Source organism: Ranitomeya imitator, chromosome 6, assembly GCF_032444005.1.
Source record: "Ranitomeya imitator isolate aRanImi1 chromosome 6, aRanImi1.pri, whole genome shotgun sequence".
Taxonomy (NCBI): Eukaryota; Metazoa; Chordata; class Amphibia; order Anura; family Dendrobatidae; genus Ranitomeya; species Ranitomeya imitator.
The window spans coordinates 248,233,521-248,253,611 of record NC_091287.1 but is presented as its reverse complement, the minus strand read 5'-3'; the positions used below and the strand labels follow the sequence as shown (position 1 = coordinate 248,253,611).

The window sequence follows — 20,091 nt, the reverse complement described above, 5'->3', positions numbered from 1 at the left end:
CACAAGGGTAACATAATAAATTGGACCCCAAAAGTTGTTGTCCAATTTGTCCTGAGTACGCTGATACCCCATATGTGGGGGGGAACCACTGTTTGGGCGCATGGCAGAGCTCGGAAGGGAAGGAGCGCCATTTGGAATGCAGACTTAGATGGATTGGTCTGCAGGAGTCACGTTGCATTTGCAGAGCCCCTGATGTACCCAAACAGTACAAACCCCCCACAAGTGACCCCATATTAGAAACTAGACCTCCCATGGAACTTATCTAGATGTGTTGTGAGAACTTTGAACCCCTAAGTGTTTCACTACAGTTTATAACGCAGACCCGTGAAAATAAAAATTCTTTTTTTTTTCACAAAAATGATTTTTTAGCCCCCAGCTTTGTATTTTTACAAGGGTAACAGAATAAATTGGACCCCAAAAGTTGTTGTTCAATTTGTCCTGAGTACGCTGATACCCCATATGTGGGGGGGAACCACTGTTTGGGCTCATGGCAGAGCTCGGAAGGGAAGGAGCGCCATTTGGAATGCAGACTTAGATGGATTGGTCTGCAGGCGTCACGTTGCATTTGCAGAGCCCCTGATGTACCCAAACAGTAGAAACCACCCACAAGTGACCCCATATTGGAAACTAGACCTCCCATGGAACTTATCTAGATGTGTTGTGAAAACTTTGAACCCCCAAGTGTTTCACTACAGTTTACAACGCAGAGCCGTGAAAATAAAAATCCTTTTTTTTCCCACAAAAATGATTTTTAGCCCCCCAAATTTTTATTTTCCCAAGGATAACAAGAGAACTTGAGACAAATTGGACAACAACTTTTTGGGTCCGAGTACGCTGATACCCCATATGTTGGGGTAAACCCCTGTTTGGGCGCACGGGAGAGCTCGGAAGTGAAGGAGCACTGTTTTACTTTTTCAATGCAGAATTGGCTGGAATTGAGATCGGACGCCATGTCGCGTTTGGAGAGCCCCTGATGTGTCTAAACAGTGGAAACCCCCCAATTATAAATGAAACCCTAATCCAAACGCACCACTAACCCTAATCCCAACTGTAACCCTAACCACACACCTAACCCAGACACACCCCTAATTCTAATCCCAACCCTAATCCCAACCGTAAATGTAATCCAAACCCTAACCCTAGCCCCAACCCTAGCCCTAACCCTAACCGGAAAATGGAAATAAATACATTTTTTTTAATTTTATTATTTTTCCCTAAGGCTAGGTTCACATTGCGTTAGGGAAATCCGTTTAGCACTAGCGGATTGCGCTAACACAATGTCTTTTTAGGTGTCGTGTTTAGTGGTCGCGTTAACGTCCCCGCTCTGGAAGATCGGGGATCGGACCTCGGGCGCGCCGCGGACGCTGCAAGCAGCGTCTGAGGCGCGCCACAAAAGAATGGCACCTTGCTAGCGCGAGCCGAAAATGGCACGCTCTAGCGATGCGCTACACCTGAAAATCACATTGCTGTCAATGGTTGTGCTAACGGACCCGTTGCACGGCGTTAATTGTGACATTTTCGCCGTGCAACGCTGTCCGTTAGCGTTAACCCATTAACGCAATGTGAACCTAGCCTAACTAAGGGGGTGATGAAGGGGGGTTTGATTTACTTTTATAGCGAGTTTTTTAGCGGATTTTTATGATTGGCAGCCGTCACACACTAAAAGACGCTTTTTATAGCAAAAAAGTTTTTGCGTCTCCACATTTTGAGAGCTATAATTTTTCCATATTTTGGTCCACAGAGTCATGTGAGGTCTTGTTTTTTGCGGGACGAGTTGACGTTTTTATCGGTTACATTTTCGGACACGTGACAGTTTTTGATCGCTTTTTATTCCGATTTTTTTGTGAGGCAGAATGACCAAAAACCAGCTATTCATGAATTTCTTTTGGGGGAGGCGTTTATACCGTTCCGCGTTTGGTAAAATTGATGAAGCAGTTTTATTCTTCGGGTCAGTACGATTACAGCGACACCTCATTTATATCATTTTTTTTATGTTTTGGCGCTTTTATACGATAAAAGCTATTTTATAGAAAAAATAATTATTTTGGCATCGCTTTATTCAGAGGACTATAACTTTTTTATTTTTTTGGTTATGATGCTATATGGCGGCTCGTTTTTTGCGGGACAAGATGACGTTTTCAGAGGTAACATGGTTATTTATATCCGTCTTTTTGATCGCGTGTTATTCCACTCTTTGTTCAGCGTTATGATAATAAAGCGTTGTTTTTTGGCTCGTTTTTTTTTTTTTTTTTTCTTACGGTGTTCACTGAAGGGGTTAACTAGTGGGCCAGTTTTATAGGTCGGGTCGTTACGGACGCGGCGATACTAAATATGTGTACTTTTATTGTTTTTTTGTTTTTTTTTTATGTAAAGAAATGTATTTATGGGAATAATATTTTTTTTTTTCTGCTTTATTTAGGAATTTTTTTTTTATTTTTTTTTTTACAAGTGTGGAAATTTTTTTTTTTACTTTTTCACTTTGTCCCAGGGGGGGACATCACAGATCACCGATCTGACAGTGTGCACAGCACTCTGTTAGATCGGTGATCTGACATACAGCTGGGCAGGATTAGAGCTGCAGCTGCAGCCTGATCCTGACCCGGAAGTGCTCCCTGCAGGACCCGGATGCAGCCCGGCGGCCATTTTGGATCCGGGGACTGCAGGGAGAAGACGCTCGGTACACGGTGAGCACATCACCGTGTACCGATCGTCTCAGGGAAGCCCGCAGGGAGCCCCCTCCCTGCGCGATGCTTCCCTGCACCGCCGGCACACCGCGATCATCTTTGATCGCGGTGTGCCGGGGGTTAATGTGCCGGGAGCGGTCCGTGACCGCTCCTGGCACATAGTGCCGGATGTCAGCTGCGATAGGCAGCTGACACCCGGCCGCGATCGGCCGCGCTCCCCCCGTGAGCGCGGCCGATCGCATATGACGTACTATCCCGTCCATGGGAATTAAGTCCCAGGTCACCTGGACGGGATAGTACGTCATATGGGATTAAGGGGTTAATACATTGAAGATATATGGATTCCAATACTGGCTGCAGTGTAGTGAAAGCTTTGTTACATGCTCTACATTTTGCATTGTCTCTTTAATTTCTCTCACAGCTGAGTGTGCTGCATTGAATTAGATGCAAAAGACACATAATGTGGCATTTGTTGACTGCGCAGGAAAATGTCAAGAAATTATAACTGACATAAAGGAACCACAAGCAGACTGATTAGTGATTAGTGAAAGTGATTATGACCGCAGCCCATTTTTACAACATATTAGGATGATGATGAAGTGACTCTTCCCCCAGGGCTTTCATACTGTGACTCATTAACTGCAGATTCAGGGTACTGTATTTGCTGATTTTACAGTGCTCAGTAAATGGAGCAGTGCTTAAATAGTGCAATAATAACTTAATAATAATGCTGCAATGTTTTTTCCATGTAGACAAGTACTGTCACTAGGTTACGGGGTATGTATGAAACAATGGGGTATTCTTCTCTGCCTTGGCTAATACAATTTTTGAGTCCTTTACAATTTTACTAATCAGACTATAAGCATTTTTTCGGTTTGTGGTGTTCCCCCCCCCCAATAGGACCTGTACCAGCTATTAAAGAATGAAAACAAATATATAATGAAAGGAAATAATATGGCATTTGTTGGCTGCACAGGAAAATGTCAAGAAATTATAACTGACATAAAGGAACCACAAAAAGACTGATTAGTGAAAGTAATTATGTAACAGCTATAATAAGTTAGGGACCCACTGAGAGGTTCACCATGACATGGCGGTGGACTTAATACAGTTTGATCAGAATGTTGAATTAAGAACCCAATGTTCAGTTTTGAAATAAGTGTGATCAACGTATGATTTTTGGATGTGTAGAAAATGTCTTTCTACTGTTCTGGCCTGTAGTTTTGAATTACACCATTCATTTTACCATACCATACATTATACTTTAAAATAGGGAACAATTCCAAGTGTAGTGAAATGGCAATAAAAAATTATTCCACCAGTTTTTTTTTGGGGGGAGGGGGATGGTTGTTTTTGTGGTGTTGACTGTGTAGTAAAAAATACCAGGCACTATGATTACCGTATGATTACATACCAAACACTTGTTGTTATGATTATTCTTATTATTATGTTGTGAAAATTCAATTTGTAAAAAACTGAAGAACAAAAAATTGTTTTGTGTAATAGTTTTTGGAGTTTCATAACTTCCTTTATTTTTCTGTGTATGGGGCTCTGTGAAGGTTAGTTTTCTATGAGTCGACTGACATTTTTATTGATACCATTTTGGGGTACATATGACATTTTGGTTGATTTTACTGTAGATTTTTAAGAGACACATTGACAAAAAGCAATTCTAGCATGTTTGTTTTTTCCCCACTGTTATAGCATTTACCACAAGTTACGGTAATTTACTTAACAGTTTGATTAGAATTTTTGGAAGTGGCAATAACAAATATGCATATATTTTTTAATTATTATTTTCTCAATTAACCCTCCATGACAACACCACAGGAGGATGTGACCCTACCTTAATACAAACACAAAAAGTTCATGTGGTTTCTCCCACGTCTTCTCTAGTGTTTCTCCTGTCCCTATTGCGATTAACCCCTTCAAGACCCAGCCTATTTTGACCTTAAAGACCTTGCCGTTTTTTGCAATTCTGACCAGTGTCCCTTTATGAGGTAATAACTCAGGAACGCTTCAACGGATCCTAGCGGTTCTGAGATTGTTTTTTCGTGACATATTGGGCTTCATGTTAGTGGTAAATTTAGGTCAATAAATTCTGCATTTATTTGTGATAAACACGGAAATTTGGCGAAAATTTTGAAAATTTCGCAATTTTCACATTTTGAATTTTTATTCTGTTAAACCAGAGAGATATGTGACACAAAATAGTTAATAAATAACATTTCCCACATGTTTACTTTACATCAGCACAATTTTGGAAACAAAATTTTTTTTTGTTAGGAAGTTATAAGGGTTAAAATTCGACCAGCGATTTGTCATTTTTACAACGAAATTTACAAAACCATTTTTTTAGGGACCACCTCACATTTGAAGTCAGTTTGAGGGGTCTATATGGCTGAAAATACCCAAAAGTGACACCATTCTAAAAACTGCACCCCTCAAGGTACTCAAAACCACATTCCAGAAGTTTATTAACCCTTCAGGTGCTTCACAGAAGCAGAAGCAACATGGAAGGAAAAAATGAACATTTAACTTTTTAGTCACAAAAATTATCTTTTAGCAACAATTTTTTTATTTTCCCAATGGTAAAAGGAGAAACTGAACCACGAAAGTTGTTGTCCAATTTGTCCTGAGTACGCTGATACCTCATATGTGGGGGTAAACCACTGTTTTGGCGCACGGCAGGGCTTGGAAGGGAAGGAGCGCCATTTGACTTTTTGAATCAAAAATTGGCTCCACTCTTTAGCGGACACCATGTCACGTTTGGAGAGCCCCCGTGTGCCTAAAAATTGGAGCTCCCCCACAAGTGACCCCATTTTGGAAACTAGACGCCCCAAGGAACTTATCTAGATGCATAGTGAGCACTTTGAACCCCCAGGTGCTTCACAAATTGATCCGTAAAAATGAAAAAGTACTTTTTTTTCGCAAAAAAATTCTTTTAGCCTCAATTTTTTCATTTTCACATGGGCAACAGGATAAAATGGATCCTAAAATGTGTTGGGCAATTTCTCCTGAGTACACCAATACCTCACATGTGGAGGTAAACCACTGTTTGGGCACATGGTAAGGCTCGGAAGGGAAGGAGCGCCATTTGACTTTTTGAATGAAAAATTATTTCCATCGTTAGCGGACACCATGTCGCGTTTGGATAGCTCCTGTGTGCCTAAACATTGGCGCTCCCCCACAAGTGACCCCATTTTGGAAACTAGACCCCCCAAGGAACTAATTTGGATGCCTAGTGAGCACTTTAAACCCTCAGGTGCTTCACAAATTGATCTGTAAAAATGAAAAAGTAATTTTTTTTCACAAAAAAATTCTTTTCGCCTCAATTTTTTCATTTTCACATGGGCAGTAGGATAAAATGGATCATAAAATTTGTTGGGCAATTTCTCCCGAGTACGCCGATACCTCATATGTGGGGGTAAACCACTGTTTGGGCACTCGGCAGGGCTCGGAAGAGAAGGCGCGCCATTTGACTTTTTGAATGGAAAATTAGCTCCAATTGTTAGCGGACACCATGTCGCGTTTGGAGAGCCCCTGTGTGCCTAAACATTGGAGCTCCCCCACAAGTGACCCCATTTTGGAAACTAGACCCCCCAAGGAACTTATCTAGATGCATATTGAGCACTTTAAACCCCCAGGTGCTTCACAGAAGTTTATAACGCAGAGCCATGAAAATAAAAAATAATTTTTCTTTCCTCAAAAATGATTTTTTAGCCTGGAATTTCCTATTTTGCCAAGGATAATAGGAGAAATTGGACCCCAAATATTGTTGTCCAGTTTGTCCTGAGTACGCTGATACCCCATATGTGGGGGTAAACCACTGTTTGGGCGCACGGCAGGGCTCGGAAGGGATGGCACGCCATTTGGCTTTTTAAATGGAAAATTAGCTCCAATCATTAGCGGACACCATGTCACGTTTGGAGAGCCCCTGTGTGCCTAAACATTGGAGATCCCCCAGAAATGACACCATTTTAGAAACTAGACCCCCAAAGGAACTAATCTAGATGTGTGGTGAGGACTTTGAACCCCCAAGTGCTTCACAGAAGTTTATAACGCAGAGCCATGAAAATAAAAAAAAAAATTATTTTCTCAAAAATGATCTTTTAGCCTGCAATTTTTTATTTTCCCAAGGGTAACAGGAGAAATTTGACCCCAAAAGTTGTTGTCCAGTTTCTCCTGAGTACGCTGATACCCCATATGTGGGGGTAAATCACTGTTTGGGCACATGCCGGGGCTCGGAAGTGAAGTAGTGACGTTTTGAAATGCAGACTTTGATGGAATGCTCTGTGGGCGTCACGTTGCATTTGCAGAGCCCCTGATGTGGCTTAACAGTAGAAACCCCCCACAAGTGACCCCATTTTGGAAACTAGACCCCCAAAGGAACTTATCTAGATGTGTGGTGAGCACTTTGAACCCCCAAGTGCTTCATAGAAGTTTATAATGCAGAGCCGTGAAAATAATAAATACGTTTTCTTTCCTCAAAAATAATTATTTAGCCCAGAATTTTTTAATTTTCCCAAGGGTAACAGGAGAAATTTGACCCCAATATTTGTTGTCCAGTTTCTCCTGAGTATGGTGATACCCCATATGTGGGGGTAAATCACTGTTTGGGCACATGCCGGGGCTCGGAATTGAAGTAGTGACGTTTTGAAATGCAGACTTTGATGGAATGCTCTGCGGGCGTCACGTTGCGTTTGCAGAGCCCCTGATGTGCCTAAACAGTAGAAACCCCCCACAAGTGACCCCATTTTGGAAACTAGACCCCCAAAGGAACTTATCTAGATGTGTGGTGAGCACTTTGAACCCCCAAGTGCTTCATAGAAGTTTATAATGCAGAGCCGTGAAAATAATAAATACGTTTTCTTTCCTCAAAAATAATTATTTAGCCCAGAATTTTTTATTTTCCCAAGGGTTACAGGAGAAATTGGACCCCAAAAGTTGTTGTCCAGTTTCTCCTGAGTACGCTGATACCCCATATGTGGGGGTAAACCACTGTTTGGGCACACGTCGGGGCTCAGAAGGGAAGTAGTGACTTTTGAAATGCAGACTTTGATGGAATGGTCTGCGGGTGTCAAGTTGCGTTTGCAGAGCCCCTGGTGTGCCTAAACAGTAGAAACCCCCCACAAGTGACCCCATTTTAGAAACTAGACCCCCCCAAGGAACTTATCTAGATATGTGGTGAGCACTTTGAACCCCCAAGTGCTTCACAGACGTTTACAACGCAGAGCCGTGAAAATAAAAAATCATTTTTCTTTCCTCAAAAATTATGTTTTAGCAAGCATTTTTTTAGATTCACAAGGGTAACAGGAGAAATTGGACCCCAGTAATTGTTGCGCAGTTTGTCCTGAGTATGCTGGTACCCCATATGTGGGGGTAAACCACTGTTTGGGCACACGTCAGGGCTCGGAAGTGAGGGAGCACCATTTGACTTTTTGAATACGAGATTGGCTGGAATCAATGGTGGCGCCATGTTGCGTTTGGAGACCCCTGATGTGCCTAAACAGTGGAAACCCCTCAATTCTAACTCCAACACTAACCCCCCCACACCCCTAACCCTAATCCCAACTGTAGCCATAACCCTAATCACAACCCTAACCACAACCCTAACCCCAACACACCCCTAACCACAACACTAACCCCAACACACCCCTAACCCTAACCACAACCCTAATTCCAACCCTAACCCTAAGGCTATGTGCCCACGTTGCGGATTCGTGTGAGATATTTCCGCACCATTTTTGAAAAATCTGCGGGTAAAAGGCACTGTGTTTTACCTGCGGATTTTCCGCGGATTTCCAGTGTTTTTTGTGCGGATTTCACCTGCGGATTCCTATTGAGGAACAGGTGTAAAACGCTGCGGAATCCGCACAAAGAATTGACATGCTGCGGAAAATACAATGCAGCGTTTCCGCGCGGTATTTTCCGCACCATGGGCACAGCGGATTTGGTTTTTCATATGTTTACATGGTACTGTAAACCTGATGGAACACTGCTGCGAATCCGCAGCCAAATCCGCACCGTGTGCACATGGCCTAATTCTAAAGGTATGTGCACACGCTGCGGAAAACGCTGCGGATCCGCAGCAGTTTCCCATGAGTGTACATTTCAATGTAAACCTATGGGAAACAAAAATCGCTGTGCACATGCTGCGGAAAAACTGCACGGAAACGCAGCGGTTTACATTCCGCAGCATGTCACTTCTTTGTGCGGATTCCGCAGCGGTTTTACAACTGCTCCAATAGAAAATCGCAATTGTAAAACCGCAGTGAAATGCGCAGAAAAAAACGCGGTAAATCCGCCATAAATCCGCAGCGGTTTAGCACTGCGGATTTATCAAATCCGCAGCGGAAAAATCCGCAGAGGACCAGAATACGTGTGCACATTCCTAACCCTAACCCTAACCCTAGCCCTAACCCTACCCCTAACCCTACCCCTAACCCTACCCCTAACCCTAGCCCTACCCCTACCCCTACCCCTAACCCTACCCCTAACCCTAACCCTAACCCTAACCCTACCCCTACCCCTACCCCTAACCCTAACCCTATTCTAACATTAGTGGAAAAAAAAAATTTCTTTATTTTTTTTAGTGTCCCTACCTATGGGGGTGACAAAGGGGGGGGGTCATTTATTATTTTTTTTATTTTGATCACTGAGATAGATTATATCTCAGTGATCAAAATGCACTTTGGAACGAATCTGCCGGCCGGCAGATTCGGCGGGCGCACTGCGCATGCGCCCGCCATTTTGGAAGATGGCGGCGCCCGGGAGAAGACGGACGGGACCACGGCTGGATCGGTAAGTATGATAGGGTGGGGGGGGACCACGGGGGGGGGGATCGGAGCACGGGGGGGGGGAATCGGAGCGCGGGAGGGGTGGAACGGAGCGCGGGGGGCGTGGAACGGAGCACGGGGGGGCTGGAATGGAGCACGGGGGGGTGGAACGGAGCACGGGGGGGGGTGGATCGGAGTGCAGGGGGGGTGATTGGAGCACGGGGGGGTGATTGGAGCACGGGGGGAGCGGACACGAGCACGGGGGGGAGCGGAGCACAGGACGGAGGGGAGCCGGAGCAGTGTACCGGCCAGATCGGGGGGGTGGGGGGGCGATCGGAGGGGTGGGGTGGGGGCACACTAGTATTTCCAGCCATGGCCGATGATATTTCAGCATCGGCCATGGCTGGATTGTAATATTTCACCCGTTATAATGGGTGAAATATTACAAATCGCTCTGATTGGCAGTTTCACTTTCAACAGCCAATCAGAGCGATCGTAGCCACGAGGGGGTGAAGCCACCCCCCCTGGGCTAAACTACCACTCCCCCTGTCCCTGCAGATCGGGTGAAATGGGAGTTAACCCTTTCACCCGGCCTGCAGGGACGCGATCTTTCCATGACGCCGCATAGGCGTCATGGGTCGGAATGGCACCGACTTTCATGACGCCTACGTGGCGTCATGGGTCGGGAAGGGGTTAAGAGGTCATCCTGCTGTGTTCTGTGCCAGAGGCATAAAATGCTAAATTACCGGGAAAAGCTGGGGGGCGTTGAACGATTGCTTAGCCTCTCCTCTCCATGCTGATCCGGTCTCTCCGGACCTGGGACTTCCTATCCTTTCAGTAAAGGCTGGAGGCCTCCCTGAGCTACCTAGCCTTGCTCCTCTCCCTCTCTTGTGTGCCCTTCAGCTGGAGGTGACGTCGGACGCACAGGCAGTGTCGCTTCTGGTTGCTTTCTACCCTGGAATGCATGATCAATGCACGCTCGTATTGCTGAAAGTGATATCACTTATACAACTCCTGGCAAAAATTATGGAATCACCGGCCTTGGAGGATGTTCATTCAGTTGTTTAACCCCTTAATGACCGCCAATACGTCTTTTAACTGACCTGAGATACAAGAGACTAGCCTGTCAGTGTTTGCACCGTCCAAATCTGTTTAACCCCTTAGATGCTGCTCTCAATAGTGACTACATCATATAAATGGTTAACAGTGTGTGGGGGCTTTCTCTTTATCCCAATTGGTGCCCTCAGATCATGATTGTGTGGTCCTGATGTTTAATATGGCAATTCATGACCAAATAGTGGCCTTAGTCTGATGGCTGTTGTAACCTGTTCAGAAGCTACCGACATTTAGGTAGCAAAAATACACTTTTTCATTTCTGTCATGTCACTTTGCCTCAATTCCTGAAAATCGCCTGAAGGGTTAATAAACTACCTGACTGCAGTTTTCAATATGTCAGAGGGGTGCTATTTTTAAAATGGTATAACTTTTGGGGCTTTCCCAATATATAGGACCCCTAAAGTCTCTTCAAACATGGATAGATCCCTAAAAATACATTTTGTAAATTTCCTTGAAAAAATGACAAATTACTGCTACATTTTTAAACCTTCTAAAATGCAAACAAGATAAAATAACATTTTTCAAATGGTGTTGATGTAAAGCAGACATGTGGGAAATGTTGTTTATTAATGTTTTGTTATGGTATCCCTATCTGGATTAAAGGGATAATCATTCAAAGTTTGAAAATTGCTAATTTGTTTACATTTTTCTCAAGTTTCTGATATTTCTTTTATAAATAAACACAAAACATATTGACCTAAATTTACCATTATCATAAAGTATAACGTCTCCCGAAAAAATAATCTCAAAATCATTGGGATTTGTTGAAGCGTTCCCTAGTTATTACCACACAAAGTGACACTGGTCACATTTAAAAAAACTTGGCTATGTCACTGAGGGGTTAATTTTGTAGAAAAAAAAGCAGATCACAGGCATGGCACAAAACTAAAGTAATTTCAAACGGCAACTTTCTGGCTTTAAGAAACACTAAAAGAAATCAAGAACAAAAAATGTGGTAGTCAGTAATGGTTACTTTTTTTAACGAAGCATAAGAGAAAAATTATATGGAATCACTCAATTCTGAGGAAAAAATTATGGAATCATGAAAAGCAAACAAACACTCCAAAACATCACTAGTATTTTGTTGCACCACAGCTGGCTTTTATAACCGCTTGCAGTCTCTGAGGCATGGACTTATTGAGTGTCATACAGTACTATTCATCAACTTGGCTCCAACTTTCTCTGATTGCTGTTGCCAGATCAGCTTTGCAGGTTGGAGCCTTGTCATGGACCATTTTCTTCAACTTCCACCAAAGATTTTCAATTGGATTGATATCCAGAATATTTGCAGGCCATGACATTGACCTTGTGTCTTTTTTCAAGGAATGTTTTCAGTTTTTTCTCTATGGCAGGACGCGTTATCATCTTAAAAAATGATTTCATCATCCCCAAACATCCTTTCAAATGATGGGATAAGAAAAGTGTCCAAAATATCAACATAAACTTGTGCTTTTATTGAAGACTAGCTGAAGAGCCCGGCGTTGCCTGGGCATAGTAAATATCTGTGGTTAGTTATAGCACCTCACTTTTCTTATTTTCCCATCACGCCTCTCATTTTCCCAATCACATCTTTCATTTTCCCCCTCACATCTCTCATTTTCTCCCTCACACCTCTCATTTTCTCCCTCACTCCTCTCATTCCCCCCTAACACTTGTCATTTCGACCTCACATCTGTCATTTTCCGATCACTCCACTATTTTCTCTCACTCCTCTCATTTTGCACACACCTTTTCATTTTCACCTCACACCTCTCATTTTCACTTCAGTATATACATGTTTGTCATCTCCCTTATATATAGTATACACCTGTATGTCATCTCCTGTATATAGTATATACCTGTATGTCATCTCCCCTGTATATAGTATATACCTGCTGTGTGTCATCTCCCCTGTATATAGTATATACCTGTATGTCATCTCCTATATATAGTATATACCTGTATGTCATCTCCTCCTATATATAGTATATACCTGTATGTCATCTCCTCCTATATATAGTATATACCTGTATGTCATCTCCTCCTATATATAGTATATACCTGTATGTCATCTCCTCCTCTATATAGTATATACCTGTGTCATCTCTCCTGTATATAGTATATATCTGTGTGTCATCTCCCCTGTATATAGTATATACCTGTGTGATCTCCTGTATTAGACCTCGTTAACACGTTATTTGCTCAGTATTTTTACCTCAGTATTTGTAAGATAAATTGGCAGCCTGATAAATCCCCAGCCAACAGGAAGCCCTCCCCCTGGCAGTATATATTAGCTCACACATACACATAATAGACAGGTCATGTGACTGACAGCTGCTGTATTTCCTATATGGTACATTTGTTGCTCTTGTAGTTTGTCTGCTTATTAATCAGATTTTTATTTTTGAAGGCTAATACCAGACTTGTGTGTGTTTTAGGGCGAGTTTCGTCTGTCAAGTTGTGTGTGTTGAGTTGTGTGTGGCGACATTCATGTAGCGACTTTTGTGAGATGAGTTTTGTGTGGCAACATGCGTGTAGCAACTTTTTGTGTCGAGTTGCATGTGACAGGTTAGTGTAGCAAGTTGTGTGCAGCAAGTTTTGCGCATGGCGAGTTTTGCGCGTGGTGAGTTTTATGTGTGGTGCCTTTTGAGTATGTGCAAGTTTTGTGTGAGGCAACTTTTGCATGTGTTGGAAATTTTGTGCATGTGGCAATTTTTCCGCGTGTGCAAGTTTTGCGTGTGGCGAGTTTTCCATGAGGTGAGTTTTGCACTTGTGGCGAGTTTTGCGTGAGCCTAGTTTTTGCATGTGGCGAGTTTTGCGCGTGGTGAGTTTTGAGCGGCGACTTTTGTGTTTCAACTTTTATGTGGCGAGGTTGGTGTATGTGTGGTGAAATGTGTGCTGAGGGTAGTATATGTGTTCAAGCACGTGGTAGTGTGTGGCGCATTTTGTGTGTGTGTTCATATCCCCATGTGTGGTGAGTATCCCATGTCGGGGCCCCACCTTAGCAACTGATCGGTATATACTCTTTGGCGCCATCGCTCTCATTCTTTAAGTCCCCCTTGTTCACATCTGGCAGCTGTCAATTTGCCTCCAACACTTTTCCTTTCACTTTTCCCCATTATGTAGATAGGGGAAAAATAGTTTGGTGAATTGGAAAGCGCGGAGTTAAAATTTCACCTCACAACATAGCCTATGACGCTCTCAGGGTCCAGACGTGTGACTGTGCAAAATTTTGTGGCTGTAGCTGCGACGCCTCCAACACTTTTCATTTCACTTTTTCCCCATTATGTAGATAGGGGCAAAATTATTTGGTGAATTGGAAAGCGCGGGGTTAAAATTTCACCTCACAACGTAGCCTATGACGCTCTCAGGGTCCAGATGTGTGACTGTGCAAAATTTTGTTGCTGTAGCTGCGACGCATCCAACACTTTTCCTTTCACTTTTTTCCCCATTATGTAGATAAAGGCAAAATTGTTTGGTGAATTGGAAAGCGCGGGGTTAAAATTTCACCTCACAACGTAGCCTATGACGCTCTCAGGGTCCAGACGTGTGACTGTGCAAAATTTTGTTGCTGTAGTTGTGACGCATCCAACACTTTTCCTTTCACTTTTTTCCCCATTATGTAGATGGGGCAAAATTGTTTGGTGAATTGGAAAGCGCGGGGTTAAAATTTCACCTCACAACATAGCCTATGACGCTCTCAGGGTCCAGACGTGTGACTGTGCAAAATTTTGTTGCTGTAGCTGCGACGCATCCAACACTTTTCCTTAAACTTTTTCCCCATTATGTAGATAGGGGCAAAATTGTTTGGTGAATTGGAACGCGCGGGGTTAAAATTTCGCCTCACAATATAGCCTATGACGCTCTCAGGGTCCAGACGCGTGACTGTGCAAAATTTTGTGGCTGTAGCTGCGACGGTGCAGATGCCAATCCCGGACATACACACACACACACACACACACACACACACACACACACACACACACACACACACACACACACACACACACACACACACACCTTTATATAGTAGATGTAATGACAGCCATCTCCCCAGTGCCTTTACCTGACATGCAGCCCCATATCATCAATGACTGTGGAAATTTGCATGTTCGCTTCAATCAGTCATCTTTACAAATCTCATTGGAAAGGCACCAAACAAAAGTTCCAGCATCATCACCTTGCCCAATGCAGATTCGTGATTCATTACTGAATATGACTTTCATCCACAGTCCACGATTGTTTTTCCTTAGCCCATTGTAACCTTGTTTTTTTCTGTTTAGGTGCTAATGATGACTTTCATTTAGCTTCTCTTTATGTAAATCCCATTTCCTTTAGGCGGTTTCTTACAGTTCAGTAACAGATGTGACTCCAGTTTCCACCCATTCGTTCCTCATTTGTTTTGTTTTGCATTTCCTGTTTTGGAGACATATTGCTTTAAGTTTCAGGTCTTGACGCTTTGATGTCTTCCTTGGTCTACCAGTATGTTTGCCTTTAACAACCTTCCCATGTTGTTTGTATTTGGTCCAGATTTTAGACACAGCTGAATGTGAACAACCAACATCTTTTGCAACATTGTGCGATGATTTATCCTCTTTTAAGAGTTTGATAATCCTCTCCTTTGTTTCAATTGAGATCTCTCGTGTTGGAACCATGATTCATGTCAGTCCACTTGGTGCAACAGCTCTCCAAGGTGTGATCACTCCTTTTTAGATGCGGACTAACGAGCAGATCTAATTTGATGCAGGTGTTAGTTTTGAATATGAAAATTTATAGGGTGATTCCATAATTTTTTCCTCAGAATTGAGTGATTCCATAATTTTTCCCCTATGCTTGGTTAAAAAAAGTAACCATTACTGGCTACCACATTTTTTGTTCTTGTTTTCTTCTCTTTTACTGTCTCTTATAGCCAGAAAGTTGCCATTTGAAATTACTTTAGTTTTGTGCCGTGTCTGTGATCTGCTTTTTTTCTAAAAAATTAAACAACTGAATGAACATACTCTAAGGCTGGTGATTCCATAAATTTTGCCAGGGGTAGTAGCGTCACTTCCGGTTGTGTTCCATGCTGGAACACATATTCCACTATGTTGCCAGCTACAAACTCTGGATTTGGGGGAGGATAACCGCCAGTGATTACAAGGGCTCCCACAGTTCGTCCTCACTCCTGGACTCTGGGAGAGGAGTCTCATCTATTGAAATGAAGGTGCTGGGCTCATTTATATATACTTACCCCGGACAGAAGACACCCTAAGGCAGGACCGATCCTTTCTGACACCATGTTGTATGGTATATGTTCTTCCACTCGACAGAGCCGGCACTATTCCAGTTCCAGTAAATTTCTGGCATTGGTGGGTCCCTCTCCTTGGTACAGGTCATATATTATAGTAGCCTTATTTCTGTTTCAGGGGGACAAGGATCCTCCACCAAAGAGTAAAACTAAAGTGACAAGCTGTAAATGTGCATCATGTGCTAAGAAACTTTAATCCTCCCATAGAAAACTACTATATACAGATAAATATATTAAAGTGGAGCAACCTTCCTTATTGAAAGAAATTAAAGGGATGGTTCGCCAGGAGATCCATTCTTCTCTAGCTACCTTTTCAGAGTCTACATCTGGTATCCCTTCAAAGGCAAAGAATAAAAAATTTGCCTAGAGGAAGAGTTAGATTAATTCCCAGGAGGGTCACATGTCTATACCAGGAGAACCTTTAGAAGGGACTTTAACCCCAGATATAACCCAGGAAAATAAAAAAAAATATCATTTTTCTTCTGAAGTGGAAGAACTACTTACAGTGGTAAGGAGTACCATTGAAGTAGAAGAGAAGACCGCCCGAACTTTTCAGTAAGACATTTTTTTGTGCCATCGGTCAAAAAGGACAATGGTATTTGCCAAACACAAAAACATCCAAACCCTCATCCAGGAGGAGTGTGAAACTCCTGAGAAACGACTAAGCATTCCTAGCATACTAAAAGACAGGTTCCCAGTAGATGTTGATATTTGTAAATGTTAGTATTCTTTCTAAATGTTGGTCTGAAATACCAAAGTCGACATACAGGTATCTAGAGTGGCTAGGAAAGCAACCTTACTGTTAGAAGATTCCTCTGAGCTTAAGGATCCTTTAGAGCGAAGGATAGTCTTCTAAGGAAATCCTGGGAGACTTTGGTAGCCCTGCTGAAGACAAATGTCTTCTCTGTGTGTGGCACAATCTATGTCCCAATGGCTCGATTAGTAAAAAGATCTTTTTAGTATTGGAACTTCCAGAAATTATATATTGGCTTCCTTACTTCTTCTCCAGAAGGTCACTGTTTTCCTGGCGGATGCATCAGCAGAATCAGTGATAGTGGCGGCAAGATCCTGATTTCTGTCTAACTGCAATATGTGCACTTAAAGGGAACCTGTCCCCCCCCAAAATCGAAGATGAGCTAAGCCCACCAGCACCAGGGGCTTATCTACAGCATTCTGGAATGCTGTAGATAAGCCCCCGATGTATCCTGAAAGGTGAGAAAGAGAGGTTCGATTACTCACCCAGGGTCGGTCCCGCCGCGGTCCGATCTGATGGGCATTGCAGTCCAGTCCGGCGCCTCCCATCTTCTTACGATGACGTCCTCCTCTTGTATTCACGCTGCGGGGAAAGGTCAGAGAGACCCGGCACCTGCGCACTGCAGTACTTTGCTCTGCCCTCAACAGACAAAGTACGCCTGCACCGGAGCCGCAGCGTGATGACAAGAAGAGGACGTCATCGGACCGGACCGCAGCGGGTGAGTATAATCTAACCTCTTTTTCTCATCTTTCAGGATACATCGGGGGCTTATCTGTAGCATTACAGAATGCTGTAGATAAACCCCTGATGCTGGTGGGTTTAGCTCATCTTCGATTTTGGGGGTGACAGGTTCCCTTTAAAATCATGCAGTGGAGATGTGCCTTCTAAAGTTAAGCTTTGTTCTATTCCCTTCCTGGGAGAGCACATGTTTGGACCGCCTCTGTTTGACTTACTGGAGAAGGGCTCTGACAAGAAGATAGTTTTACCTGGGCTGAGGAACTGCAGGAAAAGATCCTTTTGGCCTTCCCAAAAACAAACCCCTCTATACAGAGGGAAAGGAAAGTCAGGCCAGGCCAGTGGAGTTAACCCAAATGGGGACAAGGCAAAAATCATTTTTCTTTCCCAGCATTAACGACAGAACAATGAATGACACAAGGATAGTCTATCAGAGTTCCTCCCTTTGTGGCTCCTAATTTGCTCAAACCCATGGATCTTAAATGCTGTCTGAGAAAGGAAGAGAACTCAATCTCTACTCTATCTTCCAAAAATGGCTAAGAAATACTCTCCTTCTCCAAAATTAAGAAGCGCTCTGACATATGATCTGTCAGGGTTACTCTCTTCTTGAGTAGTCTCACCAGTCCCAGAGCAGGGGTCATTACTCTGCTTTTCCTGATTTTAAAAAAAAAATGGCGTCAACAGAATCATCATAAACTTAAAGCCTCTGAACAAATACTTAGATTACAGAAAGTTCAAGATGCAGTCCATCTAGTCTACTGTGCCCCTGATAGGCCAGAACTTTGTTGTGGCAACTATCGATTTACAGGACACCTATTATCATGTCGCCATCCATCCAGTCTACTGAAAATGTCTAAGATTTCACGGCAATCATGAAAAAGTCCAATTTATAATTCATTTTTCACTCCTCTGATATTGCTAGATCGTATCAGATGTGAGCACTGCAATACCTCCGCCATACCCGGGCCCTCCTTCTCCGTTCCCTGGCCCTTGCAACGTCCTCTAACTCCAGTGTGCCCGCCAAGATCTGCCGGCCGGTACCCGGCAAAAATAAGATATTTTTCTAATTGGTTAATTTTGGTCACTGTCATAGGATCAAGATAAAAAAAATAGTAAATCATCTCCCCTCTATCGCCTCTTAGTTACATAAAAATGATAAAATAAAAAAATATATATTTTTTTCCATTCTTTGCGCTTAGTGTTAGGGTTAGGGTAAGGATTGGGGTTAGAAATTTTTTTTTCAAAATGTAAAAGAAAAAGTGGCTATATGGCATCTAGCGTATCGCAGATCCCCGCTTGTTTTTTTTTTGGGGTGTCTAACAGCCATGAAACATGCGGGGCAGGGGCTCGAGCATGTCAGTCGAGCACTCGCAATATTTATTGCATATCTGAACACCCGATGCAAACTGTAGTAGCGATCACTTGCGCTCAACACTAATGATGACCTATTCAATATGACGACTTAGTGTTATCAAATTCTGTGTACTTCCTGTGAGGCCAAAATGCTCACTATACCCCTGGATAAAGTCCTCAAAGGGTGTGGTGTCACTTGTGAGGGGTTTCCACTGTTTAGGCACGTTGAGGGCTCTCCAAACGCGACATGGTGCCCGCCATCGATTCCAGCCAATTTTGCTTTCAAAAAGTCAAACATTGCTCCTTCCAAGCCCTGACGTGCAGTGCACCCAAGTAATTTTTCTTCCCCCCCCCACCACATAAAGGGTTATTAGCATACTCAGGAGAAATTGCACAGCAAATTTTATGGTCCATTTTTTCCTGATACCCTTGTGAAAATAAAATAAAGTTTGGGTCTAAAGTAATTTTTTTTGTGAAAAAGTTAAATGTTCATTTTTTCCTTCCACATTGCTTCAGTTCTCGTGACGCACCTAAATGGTTAATAAAATTCTTGAATGTGGTTTTGAGCACCTTGAAGAGTGTAGTTCTTAGAATGGTGTCACTTTTGGGTATTTTCTGTCATCTATACCACTCAGTCATTTCAAATGTTATGTGGTCCCTAAAAGAAAAATAGTTTTGTAAATTGTGTTGGAAAAATGAGAAATTATGGGTCAACTTTTAACCCTTATAACGTTCTAATAAGAAAAAATTTTTTTCCCAAAATTGTGCTGATGTAAAGTAGACAGGTGGGAAATGTTATTTATTAACTATTTTGTGTGACATGGCTCTGATTTAAGGGCACAAAAATTAAGTTTGAAAATTGCAATATTTTTGTCAAATTTTCTTTTTTTTTCATTAACAAACTCAAGTTAAATTGAAGAAATGTTACCATTATCATGAAGTACAATATGTCACGAAAAAGCACTCTCCGAATCACCAGGATCCGTTGAAGCGTTCCAGAGTTACTACCTCATAAAGTGACAGTGGTTGGAATTGTAAAAATTAGCTTGGTCATTAAGGTGAAAATTTGCTTGGTCACTAAGGGGTTAAACCTTGAACCCACACTCTTATCTATCCTGGTGTTGAAAAAACCTTATTATGATTAAATTGGAGTTAAGGTACCTTCACACATAACGATATTGTTAACGATATCGTTGCTTTTTGTGACGTAGCAACGATATCGTTAATAAAATCGTTATGTGTGACAGCGACCAACGATCAGGCCCCTGCTGGGAGATCGTTGGTCGCTGAATAAAGTCCAGAACTTTATTTCGTCGCTGGACTCCTGCTGACATCGCTGGATCGGCGTGTGTGACACCGATCCAGCGATGTCTTCACTGGTAACCAGGGTAAACATCGGGTAAC

General features: G+C 42.7%; 1 protein-coding gene across 1 annotated transcript in view; it reads left to right on the top strand.

The window, feature by feature from the left end:
• Window positions 1–20,091, top strand: part of CTNNAL1 (catenin alpha like 1) — a 412,273-nt gene that overhangs the window by 100,650 nt on the left and 291,532 nt on the right. The gene's annotated exons all lie outside the window — the stretch shown is intronic.